The sequence below is a fragment of the Mytilus edulis genome, chromosome 4 (assembly GCF_963676685.1).
Source record: "Mytilus edulis chromosome 4, xbMytEdul2.2, whole genome shotgun sequence".
Lineage (NCBI taxonomy): Eukaryota > Metazoa > Mollusca > Bivalvia > Mytilida > Mytilidae > Mytilus > Mytilus edulis.
Window position 1 is genome coordinate 82,109,800 of NC_092347.1, and position 12,724 is coordinate 82,122,523.

The 12,724-nt window shown below is 32.2% G+C and overlaps 1 protein-coding gene across 1 annotated transcript in view; it reads left to right on the forward strand.

The window, feature by feature from the left end:
* Positions 1-10,816: 10,816 nt before the first annotated feature.
* Positions 10,817-12,724, forward strand: part of LOC139520741 (von Willebrand factor A domain-containing protein 5A-like) — a gene marked incomplete in the record, with an annotated part of 76,312 nt that continues 74,404 nt past the window's right edge. Inside the window, 1 exon segment of the mRNA XM_071313660.1 lies at positions 10,817-11,152.

The window sequence follows — 12,724 nt, forward strand, 5'->3', positions numbered from 1 at the left end:
TTGTTTTTGGTGACTTTAATGCAAGAACTGCTCATTTAAATGATTTTGTAGATAATGATTTATTACATGATAGTATTTTAGATAGGGTTGATGAATTGTTTGCTTATGTTGCTGACGAGACTTTACCAGACCGGAGTAATCCTGATCCTGGAACTAATGACTATGGAACAAAACTCATCAACCTTTGTAAATGTAGTGGTCTCCGAATTCTTAACGGCCGCCATGAAGGTAGTCTCGCTAATGATTATACATACAGTGGCCCAAAAGGTATGAGCGTAATAGACTATTTATTAACTAGATCAAGTAATTACGACATTGTGTCAAAATTCATAACTTGTAATTTGACTACATACAGTGACCATGCACCTTTGCATATTCAATTCAAGACTAATTTTTCTATTAAATGTAATGGTGTACAGTCAAATTTTGTGGATGCTGAAGCATCCAAATTCTTTCGATGGAATGACTGGAATATAAGGATATGTGTCGTAATGCACTTTTAATAAACTCTGACAATATAAAGTCGACACTTCAGAATATAGAAGCCGAGTCTCAGGATGAAATGGATTCATGTGTGAACGATTTTACCCATCAGTTTATTGACATTATGGCGCCATTTTTTCAACAAAGTCAGAAAAGTGGTACTGAAATGAAACGAAATCATAAGCAGCACTATAAGCATATTGATAAGCCTTGGTTTGATATACAGTGTAAAGAACTTTATGTAAATTACTGCAAAACTTTATCTATATTTAATGGAAATAAATCAAAGAAAAACCATATTGAATTAAATTGTGTGAATAAGACATATAAAGACTATGAACGTAAACGTCGACGTATATATATGCGACAAGAAGGTGATACCCTTTGTAAATTAAGGAAGAACAATCCTAAGAAATTTTATTCTGTATTCAAAAAAAGGAGAAAGGTCAACTGTGATTTAACAGTAACTGATTTTTTTAAATATTTCAAAACTCTAGTATCTGATAGTAAAGAGCACAACAGAAGACCAGAAATGCCAGATAATGTGTGTATTTTTGAAGAACTGGATATGGATATAACCATTGATGAACTTATTAAAGCTATACATGACTTAAAACGCGAGAAAAGCCATGGTCCAGATGGTTTGTTAAACGAATTTTTCATTGAGTTTAAGGACCTTGTGCTGCCTTATATATGTACTATTTTCAATGCCGTTTTGAGCTCTGGATATTTTCCATCCACTTGGTCTGATGCTATTCTAGTGCCAGTTTTTAAATCCGGGGATGCAAACGACCCAGCAAATTACCGTGGTATAAGTCTAGTCAGCAATCTAGGTAAACTATTCACTACTATTTTGAATAGTAGATTATTAAAATGGGCATCAATGAACGATATTTTATCTGATGCACAATTTGGTTTTCGTAATGGTTACAGTACAGTAGATGCTGTGTTTTGTTTATATTCTGTCATACAAAATTCTTTTTGTAAAGGTAATAGATTATATTGTTGCTTTGTTGACTTTTTAAAAGCGTTTGATACAGTTGATCGTCTATGTTTGTGGTACAAGATTTCTAAATTAGGAATCAGAGGCAAATTGCTTAATATTTTAAAATCAATGTATAACAATGTAAGATCTTGTATTAGATTTGATGGGTTTAATTCAAAATACTTTTCTAATAATCTTGGCTTAATGCAAGGGGAAGTTCTTTCCCCTATTTTATTTTCATTTTATGTCAATGACTTTGAGAATGAATTTATTAATAATGGTAACTGTGGACTTGAATTTCAGGACATAACACTTTTTTTTATTAATGTATGCTGATGATATGATTTTGATGTCAGAATCAATCCAAGGCTTACAAAATATGTTAAATACTTTATCTGGTTATACTGAGAAATGGGGTCTTTCAGTTAACACCAAAAAAACAAAGATAGTAGTTTTTTGTAAAGGTGGGAAAATTAGTCTTACTGAGACATGGATTTATAATGGTAAACCATTAGATATTGTAGACCATTTTTGTTATCTGGGTGTGTTATTTCATTATAATTGTAAATTTTATATTACTCAAAACCACTGTGCTGAACAAGGCAGGAAAGCTATGTTTAGTATGAGGAAAAAGGCATTATCCTTATACCTGAACACTGTTACTTCTATAAGTTTATTTGACACTTATGTATGTAGTATTTTAATGTATGGTTGTGAAGTTTGGGGTGTTCATAGAGCACCAAATGTAGAAAAAGTTCATTTGGATTATTGTAAAACATTACTAGGTGTCAAGAGGTCCACTTCTAATGTAATGGTATATTATGAATTAGGAAGATTTCCATTGTTATATGAGCGAAATTTTAGGATGCTCAAATTATGGACTAAAATTCACGGTAGTGAAAATTGTATTATAAAGTCTTGTTACAAAGAACTAGTAGCAAATAGCAATAAATGTAATCAAAGCCTTAAAGGCTGTAAAAGCAATTGCTGCCATGTTAATGTTTGGGGACTTTTATTTTTCATCCACATATATACAAGAATTAAACCTGACATGAGTGTTGTCTAGTTAAAAGTAAGAAGGTTTTAACTTTATATAAATAAAAGACTTTAGCAGAAAGTCATTTTTGATATGTTTTATATTTCACAAGGAGACAACACGTTTACCAGGCTAAAGTTGGGGTCAAATATACATGTGCTGAAACATATAACTCAAAAAGAAATCATCATGGATTATCTCCTGGTAGTGTTTGTAACTTCCTTGGCAATAATTTCCTTTATTGATTTAATTTTAACAATTTTCATTATTAATTTATATTTAACCATTAACACAAATGATTAAGTTAAAACATTTCAACTTTCCAGACGCAAATGTTAAAAAACGGGAAAGAAAGAAAATATCTTACAAGACATAAACATGTAAAGAATAAATGTAAATTTCAGCTTAATAAAAATATTTTCATAATGTTACTTTGTCATCATTTTTAAAACTAAGTTCCAAACATTATTGCTCAGTTGATATGTGTCCTTCTGATGCGGTACGAGCACAGGCACTTGTTTCTATCCATAGGAAGGTCGATTATCCATATACATAGTTTCATATGGATAGTCGACCTTCCTATGGATAGAAACAAGTGCATGTGGGTACGAGATAACTACAATTCTTATGCAATCCGGAAAAGGGGGGTCATCACAGACAAACATGACATTAAATCGTTATCACTGAACTAGTATATATATTGTATAGGGGCCAGCTGAAGGACGCCTCCGGGTGCGGGAATTTTTCGCTGCATTGAAGACCTGTTGGTGACCTTAATTCTGCTGTTGTATGTTTTTCTATGGTCGGGTTGTTGTCTCTTTGACAAATTCCCCATTTCCATTCTCAATTTTATTATACGAACAAGAACAAACAGCTCTACGTTGCTTTGATATTTATCAATTTTTAGGAAACATTGCGGAAAATGATCTTCAATATTTCGAAAACATGTGAAATAAAATTGCTAACACGCTGGACCGTCGAGTGTCAACAAACGTAGTAGACTTGTTCACTGAAAAGACGAGGATAATGGTTTCATCTGACATTTGTTATGCAAACCCAGTTTTGATCATGATATCTAAAAAGACGTACTTTTTTTCAATCTATGTATTAATAAACTAGAAAATTCCAAATTGTAAATATCTCTTCATCTGGACCGACTTGGCATCTACTACGTTTGGACGGGTCCATTTCATTAGTAAGGTGATCGATAAATATTACGGAGTTTTGACAGAAAAGGAAAACGAACTTATTGTTATGTGTTTTCAACAAGGGTTTCGTTCCGCTAAATTATTTGCACAAATAAAGTTTGTCTATTTTTAGATTACAGGTAATAATTTGACACTACGCATTAACCTGTGTAGTGATTTTGATTTTACGATAAATGTATGAATGAACGATAATTTTATGAATGAACAAGAGCACCTGACCTCTTAAAGAAACACAAATTAAACATAAAAAAACGTATTTATTAGGAGATAATTCAGTTAAATTTTCAATACTAAATCAACAACTGAAATGAATCCATATTTTGTTGAAACATCGTACGAACGGCGGAAAACGGAATCGCATTTATAAAAATGTACTTTTTTTCATTCGGACTTCTATGTTATTTGATAGTCAAACGGTTGACCCTTTAAATACAAAAATACATCTACAAGAACATATTCTGAAACTTCTTAAATCCACTAACTTTTTTTTAAAGTTTCAAGCTATGTATTGCATTAGAAAACATACATAGGTGTTAAAGAATGACTGACCAGGAGCCTGTTTAACAAAATACTATGGCTTGATCTGGGCGGAGTCTCTGATCTGGGTCACAAAGATGGCCATACGCGACGGCATAAAAGCAATTGCTTTAAAAACTGGGCAACTTGTATTAAAACAATTTTATATGATCTTGGTATGAATTATTATTGGGACAACCAATGGGTACTTTGTTTGGATAGTTCATTTTTACAATTAACCAAACAACGAATATATGATCAAGCTAAACAAGAGTTGCAGTTCACGCTTGAAACATCACCAAAGTGTAGATTATATAAGTATATTGTGTCAAATGTAGAATTACAATTTTATTTACAAAAATGTATTCCTGTAATAGCTCGTAAATGGATAACGAGAATTCGCCTATCCTCACATAATCTATGCATTGAAACTGGTCGTTTTTATGGAATAAGTAGAAATAGTAGAATGTGTATTATGTGTGATAAAAATGTAGTAAAGGATGAATTTCATTTTATTTTACAATGTACAAATTATAATGATATACGTAAAAAGTTTATCAAGAAATATTATTGGACTAGACCATCAACTTATAAATTAGTACAATTGTTTTCTGTTGAAAACACTAAGGAACTCTGTAATTTAGGAAAGTACTTACTCTATGCATTTAAGTGCAGGAATAATATTTAAGACCTATGTTTATTATATGTAGTCTGAAACTCAAAAACTGTATAATATGTAACTGATATTTCTGACGTTTGTTATTTATGTGTATGTTAATGCTATACAACTTGTAAACTGTATATTTATGCATATTATACCGATAAACTGTATTGTTTAAGGTAAATAAAGAATAGAATAATGATATTCTTTAACTGGTCATCAACAACAAAAAAAAGGTTTTGTCTGGATTAATTAATTGGGTCAAACCCTATTTACCCGAGTAGAAATTAATCAATTTAATATGAATTAGACTTTGTCATCACGAAATATTTGATTAAAAATTAATCATTATACTTAATTACATTATTAATTAAGACATAATTAATTATTAATTAAGACATAATTAATTATCAATTAAGAAAACACAACATTTCCCTAATTATATTACTAAATAAAAAAAAATGACCACTTGACCCTTGTCGAAAATTCCCTCCACCAAACAAAATGACGGCTTTAACATTGGGTCTATGGGGGGAAAGTGGTCTAGTCTCATAGGGATGACTACTACTGGTCGTTGGCTACTTTTAGGACAAAAAAATGTAGAATGAAATTCATAACAGTGTAGCTATGGCCATTCATTGACTGGGGAAAATTAGGTGAACGTTTGTCTGTAATGCCCACTGCTCACGACGTACTTATCATAGAAATTTAAACTGTGAGGTCACCAAAGGTTCTAAACGCCTAAATAAAATAATTAAAAATACTAATCAGGAATAACCTTTGTAATTTGAAAATAAATAAAAATGGCCTTCAACACGGAGTCTTGGCTCACACCGAACAGCAAGCTATAAAGGTTGAATACTTAAAATTCTTTACTTGATTTTTTGTTATGGTTTGACCATCAATTTTCCTAATATGATATCGCACGTTCTTTCAGATTACTTTTTTTTACTTAATTGGCTTTAAAAGTTACAATGCATGATGTCGTCTGTTTATGTAGTTCATATGTGTTTTTCGTTTCTTGTTGGTTTTCCCGTTTGAATGGTTTTACACTAGTAGTTTTGGGGCCCGATACAACTTGCTGTTCGGTGGGAGCCAAGGCTCCGTGTTGCAGGTCGTACCTTGACCTATAATGGTTTACTTTTATGAATTATTACTTGGGAGGAGAGTTGTCTCATTGGCACTCATACCACATCTTCCTATATCTATCTATATCTATACATTTTTTTTTAAACAAAAGAATACATCACAAGAATATAAGTTTTGTAAAAAACGTGAGAAATTGTGTTGGACTTGAAGATAAGGCAAAGTGACAAATATCTGAAAGAATGAATCGTTTTATGGTATTAAACAAAGAAATCAAATGATTTTTAAATTATCCAGAACTCTTCACAAACAAAACCCACATGTATACGCATTGAATAAATAGTAGGCCATTCTTAAATGATCACACCGTAGAAGTAGTTGTGCTCTTAATCAATGAGATATTTTGTGAATTAACCCCATCAACTTAATACAATTTTTACAATGGATAAACCTATTTTTTTATTATTATTAAATAATATCATCTCTGAACATTATTATTATTATAAATGACACGGTTGTATGTGATGATTATAATAAATATTTAAAACAAATTCCTTTCAAGCTTTGTAAAAAGAAAGTTTCATTTTATGTATCGGAATGTGTAACAAGTGAATATTTCAATCCCCACTGGAAGGCCTCTGACAGACTGGGTGAGCATAAAATCATAGCCGTTGACAAACAAGTTACAACTTACAAACGTTTTACTGTCGACCACACTGTTATGCAATTAATTCTATGATCTTTCATATTTTAAAACGAAATTAGACTTTTGATCCCATTTTCATGGTCCACTGAACATAGAAATTAAAAGAGTGAGTTTCAGGTTAAAGTTTTAGGTCAAGGTAGTTTTTGATGAAGTTTAAGTCCAATCAACTTGAAACTTAGTACACATGTTCCTTATTTATTGATCTTTTTACTTTTAAGGCCAAATTAGATTTTTTACCCAATTTCACGGTCCATTGAACATGGAAAATGATAATGCAAGTGGGGCATCCGTGTACTTTGGACACATTCTTGTTTCAAAAATATTTAAATGCCTTAATCCAGAGACATATAACATGTCTCTGCTTAATCTGATACAGGGAAATCTAACTTTTTTGTAAGTCTACATATCCATATAAATGTACAATCTAAATTTTCCTTCATTACGAGGGGGGGGATTGGTGTATATATACATTGTTTTAACTTTAAACAATAATGATCAATAATTATATGTGTACTTTTTTCGGTTCTTTTCGGTCCTTTTCGGTTCTTTTTGGTCCTTTTCGGTTCTTTTCGGTTCTTTTCTGTAAATCGTCGCTCTTTTCTGTAAATCGTTGGACCGGATTATTCGGGTTATAATAGATTCAGATTAAGTATGCTTATTAGATATGTGCGCATAAAAAGTGCGCACAAATCTGTGTGTAATTATAAATTATCAGTGTGTAATTTCAAATTCTCAGTGTGTGTTTTTCAGTTTATTTAATCTCAGTGTGTCTTTTTGAAATCTCAGTGTGTAATTTTCAATTCTCAGTGTGCAATTTTCAATTCTCAGTGTGTGTTTTTCATTTTTTGTAATCTCAGTGCGTGTTTATGAAATCTAAGTGTTTAATTTTTAATTCTCAGTGTGCCGGTGTTTTTAAGTTTTTTAATCTCAGTGTTTAATTTTTAATTCTCAGTGTGCCGGTGTTTTTAAGTTTTTTAATCTCAGTGTTTAATTTTTAATTTTCAGTGTGTCGGTGTTTTTAAGTTTTTTAATCTCAGTGTGTTTTGTTTTAAGTCTCAGTGTGCAAATTTTTTCGGAAAATGGTTTAAACATAGTTTTGACGAGAACGACTTGCCATAAAAATCGTTTTTTAATTTGTCTAATATGATCAACAAATCTCCAATGTCTAACTAGAGTACATACACTCTCAATGTGTATAGCGTTTGTTTTTATACCCCCGCTTTAAAAAAAGGGGGGGTATACTGTTTTACCTCTGTCTGTCAGTCCGTCCGTCCGTCAGTCAGTCCGTCCCATGAAACTTTCGTCACATTTTTCTCAGGAACTACACATCCACCCTTTCTGTAATTTGGTATCAACATTTATATATGTCAGCCATACCGTGTGATGCGTTTTCAGACTCATCACTTGACAACTTCCTGTTTACCGAACACTTGTCTGATTTTACACATGATAGCCAAGTTGAAAATTTTCATCACATTTTTCTCAGGAACTACAATACAAGGATTTCTGAAATTTGGTTTCAGGATTTATATAAGTCAGCTATACCGTGTGATGCGTTTTCAGATTCATCACTCGACAACTTCCTGTTTACCGAACACTTGTATGATTTTACACATGATAGCCAAGTTGAAAATTTTCGTCACATTTTTCTCAGGAACTACAATACAAGGATTTCTGAAATTTGGTTTCAGGATTTATATAAGTCAGCTATACCGTGTGATGCGTTTTCAGATTCATCACTCGACAACTTCCTGTTTACCGAACACTTGCATATTTTTATACTATTAATATTATCCACTTGCGGCGGGGGTATCATCAGTGAGCAGTAGCTCGCAGTTTCACTTGTTTTACTCTTCAACTAGAATTACAAGGATTTCTACTTCAAGTTCTACGGAGAGCTTCTATATGCCTATATGTAGCATAACAGTCTTTGTCAACCCATGTTTTTTTTTTATTTTTCCGTTTTTTTGTTTATTAGGCAGTTTTGGCTAAAATCTGTTATCTATGGGTTGCTGCTCCCTTTTGTAATTTATTAAAATCAGATACCACGTCATCCACTTCTGGTGTGCTGTCATCAGAATTCTCACTTGCTATTGGCAATTCTGTTTTATGAAAATATTATTTAAACTATCATAATTTAAGTTTTCAATAAATTTTTGCTCTCGTATTGAAGATTATCTTATGGATGGTGGCAATTTCAATGATTACATGTCGTATGTTTAGGACCCAATAAAAGACTACAAAAAATGTTTACGGTTATTTGACAGTGGTCTGAAGTATTCGGATAAATGTCTTCAATTCTGAAGTTCAGTATGTTTCATAAGAATGTTGACTGACTACACTGAGATACAATAATCATCTATTGAGGGTCCATATTGTAACTATGGTAAGTTTCTTTCCCTATGGAGTCTCCTAAAGAACGTCCATTTAAAATACGTACCTGGCCTTGAAGTCATATAACTTTCGAGTCAGTTTTTTGTACTCATATACTCCAAAATCAACCAATCAAAATGAAAAATGATTTCATGTTTCGAGCACATTTGTTGTGCTCTGAGCACTGAGCAGTGTTTTGACTTCAACCCCTGGGAGCTAGTACGCATTTCTATGATACTTTTTCCAAAACTATTTTAACGTTGTGGCATTTGAGTATTTCGTTTAATTTGTACATAATTATCAGCAATGTAATTAAGAGGAAGAAAATCCTCCAAAGGGGTCATATAGTTCAGTGCACATACAATCTTTTTCTTTTGAATCAATATGGGCATTAAATCTCCCATTATCATGACTTCACCTACTATGTCATGTATGTCAGAGTTAAATTTAGAAATATCAGTCTCAAGTTTTTCAAATATTTCTGTCTCCATACCATTTCTTAATGTGTATGATGGATTATAGGGTGATATGTACAAACTGAAACAAATATAAAGATCATGTTTAAGACCAATAGAAGGTGTGGGCTATGCAGACCTGAGACTATTATAATATATTATGTCCCATGCCATACCGTATACTGGTAAATTTAGGTATAAGACCGACTCATATTTATAAATCAGAACTTCATAACATTTGGGCTATTTTAAAATGTCATAATGTTTAATTTTCTTTTGAACATATCTATGAGATTCTTAATCACACAAATGATAAAAGATAAAATGATGACAGTACATCAGAAGTGGATGACGTGGTATCTGATTTAAAAAAAAATTGACTCATATAATAGGGTCCCAATTCAAAGAGGAAAACAAACTGTCTAATCTATATAAAAGCTAGAAACACTTATGAACCACATCAACAAACGACAACAGTTTCTACCAAACAGCATTAAGTAAGGTTAGTATTGATCAGTTAATTAATAATATATGAACACACTTTTTTACGGCTGAACTTTCAGATACAAACCCGGAAGAAAAATCTTTTCGGTTATTGACTTCACTATTATTACTCCAGCCGGAAATTGTAATTAGTTTTTTAACTAATTTTTAATTTTGCCCTATTCTAGACTCTGTTACTATTATTATTAAAATCTTAACTAGTACATACATTTTTTTAATAACGCATTTTTAAAAATAGACAAATGTTAAATATGCGGTGACCCTGCAATAGGGTGGACTTCCTGAAGAAGAAGAAGTAAACAACTTGTTTTTGTTTAAGAAAACCACAACAACATGAAGGGAAAACGGTACTATTTATTCTGCCATAGGCGACAATGTTAACATTTTCTAAATTTACCACTTTTAAAGATAAAAACCCGGATAAAACAGTTATATGTAAATAATGTTGTGTTAGTACTTTATTACTCTGTTTTAAAAATTAAAAGCCAAATAGTCTCATGACCAACTTCCAACGGAGCTTGTTTATGTTATCCATGCCCACCGTCATTTTGCACTAAATTTATGAAATTTTGCAAGTCTTTTCGAATAATTCTCTAGAAAATATTTCAATAGGTTTTAGAATTTATATTGTAAATATACACACTGCAGTTATTCATAGATAAATGAAAAATATATTGTACCCTTACATCCAATCACAGCGCTCCTAATTTGACTTCCTTCACCTGCCCTTGGTAGTCCAAATAATTATGACGTATTGAAAGGCTATTATAATTTTTTTCTTTCGTCGATGTAAGGCGTCAAAGAAAAAAATTATAATAGCCTTTCAAGACGTCATAATTATTTGGACTACTGCCTTGGGTACACAAAATGCCAACCTAATGCTTGGAAAATTAAATACTACCGTTTTCCCTGAAAGGAAAAGATATTTTAACATTAAACATGCAAATGTGCGCACAAATATATAATTTTTATCTGAATCTGAATGTGGTACGTTGACGTTGATAGGCGGACACTATTCGTGATACTAAACACCAACTTCTTCTTCTTGTCTCCGTATGAGCATCCTTTATAAGGATCACCACCATGAGTTATGGCGTATAAAGGAGGGACATTTGGAGCCTGTAACGGTACAGATTAATGTGAGCATTTGCCTAACAAATTCCGAACCCAGGCCGTGACGGGTCTTATTACCAGAAAGTTAACCTTCCCAAACATAATACAGATTGGGCACAAGTCAGGAAAAGTGGGGTATTCCCCTGTTTTCAGGGAACACCCCAGTTTTCTGGTGTTAAAAAAAACCCAGTTAACAGGAACTTCCTTTTTCTATTTCAATTTATGGCACATGTAGATGGAAATTTTTTAAAAGAAGCAAAACATAATCAGCTAAATAAGATCTGTAAATAGGTCAGCTAACATGTTACTTTGTTGTGTTTTGGGTTAAAACTATAGAAGGTAGAGAAAAACTGTAAACAGAAAAAATGATGAGCAAAACTGCTAAAACAGATTAAACAAAAAAGAGATTTTAGTCATGAATTGTATTCTAGTCTAAAATGTTGGAGAATGGCTGTTGATGAACCTGCACAAGTGTAGACCTATGTGAGCGACACATCATCTTCGCAAGCCAAGGGTTACGATCCACTCCCGCTCTCTTGTGAAGAGAGCGGGAGTGGATCGTAACCCTTGGCTAGCAAGGATGGCGTCACATGTACATGCTCTTTAAATTTTCACTAATTGGCTTTTTTTTTATGTGAGGATTAAATGTTGAAAAAAAATTCTGTAATATCACAGTATAATGTACCATGAAATCAATATGAAGCATAAGTAATAAAAACTTAAAGTAATCATGATTACTTCAAAAAAATGTAATCAATAACATTGAAATACGAAATAAGGCAGCAACCATTTGATTTTCTGGGGGGGGGGGGGGCTTAGGTCCAAATAATAATGACTTCTTGAAAGGCTATTATAATTTTTTTCTTTGGACTCCGAAGTAAGGCGTCAAAGAAAAAAATTATAATAGCGCTTAGTCCAAATAATTATGACGTCTTGAGAGGCTATTATAAATTTTTTCTTTTTTTTCTTTGACCCCGGTAGTAAGGCGTCAAAGAAAAAAATTATAATAGCCTTTCAAGACATCATAATTATTTGGGACTAGGGGGGGGGGGGGGGGGGTGGGGGGCTATGGATTTTTGGTTTCCAGTTTTTTGAGAAAAAAATTTGTTTTTTGACCCTGGAGAAAAAAAATTGTTTGTTTCACCCTAAGCTGCCACTATATGTAATGTTAAAATTGAAAGAAAAAAATTGTTTTCCGACTTGTTGCCAAAAAATTTTGTCCGGTAAAAAATCCATAGCCCGCACCCCCCCCCCCCCCCCCCCCAGAAAATCAAATGGTTGCTGCCTAAGGTATAATTTGTAAATGTAGTTGATTACATTCAATAAGCAAAGTGAGTTTAAAAAGTAATTGACCCCATCCCTGGTTAAAAACAATGAAAAATCTAAACATTACCAGAATCATGAAAGTCCCTACAGGAGAATGAAAGTGCTAGAGAAATAACGCTTACTTTTCTTATTTATTTTTCATTGACTATATTATTCTGTGATTGAGAAAAAATATTCATTCATCTATAACCATATATTTTATTTGTAATAGTCTAATTTCTATCATTGTCTTAAACCTGTGATACGTAAGAATCCTATTATTTTATTTATAT